The sequence below is a fragment of the Diceros bicornis genome, chromosome X, assembly GCF_020826845.1.
Source record: "Diceros bicornis minor isolate mBicDic1 chromosome X, mDicBic1.mat.cur, whole genome shotgun sequence".
Lineage (NCBI taxonomy): Eukaryota > Metazoa > Chordata > Mammalia > Perissodactyla > Rhinocerotidae > Diceros > Diceros bicornis.
The window spans coordinates 9,612,943-9,613,911 of NC_080781.1; the positions used below are offsets into that span (position 1 = coordinate 9,612,943).

The 969-nt window shown below is 37.6% G+C and overlaps 1 non-coding gene across 1 annotated transcript; it reads right to left on the bottom strand.

Moving 5' to 3' along the window:
* Positions 1-619: 619 nt before the first annotated feature.
* On the bottom strand, positions 620-724 carry LOC131401527 (U6 spliceosomal RNA). Its single transcript, XR_009217725.1, has one exon. It is a non-coding gene; the product is annotated as a U6 spliceosomal RNA (small nuclear RNA).
* Positions 725-969: the final 245 nt, after the last annotated feature.

Below are 969 nucleotides of genomic sequence, written 5' to 3' on the forward strand. Positions count from 1 at the left end.
TATCATAAAATTCACTCATTTAAAGTATACAATTCAATGGTTTTTAGCTTATTTACAGAATTGTGCAACCATCACCATGATCTAATTTTAGAACACTTTTATCACCCCCAAAAGAAACTCGGTATATGTTAGCAGCTACTCCCTATGCGTACTCCCCACATATATACCCAGTCCTAGCTAATCTACTTTCTGTCTCTATGGATTTGCCTGTTCTGGACATTTCATATAAATGAGGTAATGCAGTATGTCGTCTTTTTTTTATTGAATATATTTGACATATAACATTGTGTAAATTTTATTTTTTTGGTGAGGAAGATTGGCCCTAAACTAACACCTGTTGCCAATCTTCCTCTTTTTGCTTGAGGAAGAGTGGCCCTGAGCTGACATCTGCGCCTGTCTCCCTTTATTTTGTCTGTGGGTCACTGCCACAGCACGGCTTAATGAGTAGTATAGGTCCGTACCCAGAATCCAAACCCGCGAAATCCGGACCGCCAAAGCAGAGCACGCTGAACTTAACCACTATGCCACTGGGGTGGCCCCAAACATTGTGTAAATTTAATGTGTACAATGTGTTATTTTCATACATTTATATATTGTAATATGATTGCTGTTGTAGCAAAAAAATAGGGAATGCTTCACAAATTTCTCTGTCATCGTTGCACAGGGGCCATGCTAATCTGTGTATCATTCCAAATTTTAGTATATGTGCTGCTGAAGCGAGCAGAGTATGTGGTCTTTTGTGTCTGGCTTCTTTCATATAGCATACTGTTTTCAAAGGTTATCCATACTGTAGCATGTATCAGTACTTCATTCCTTTTTATTGCTGAATAGTATTCCATTGTATGAATATACCACATTTTGTTTATCCATCCACCAGTTAGTGAACGTTTGGGTTATGTTCACTTTTTGGCTATTATGAATAATGCTGTTATGTGGGTACAACTCTTTGTGTGGATATATGTTTTCATT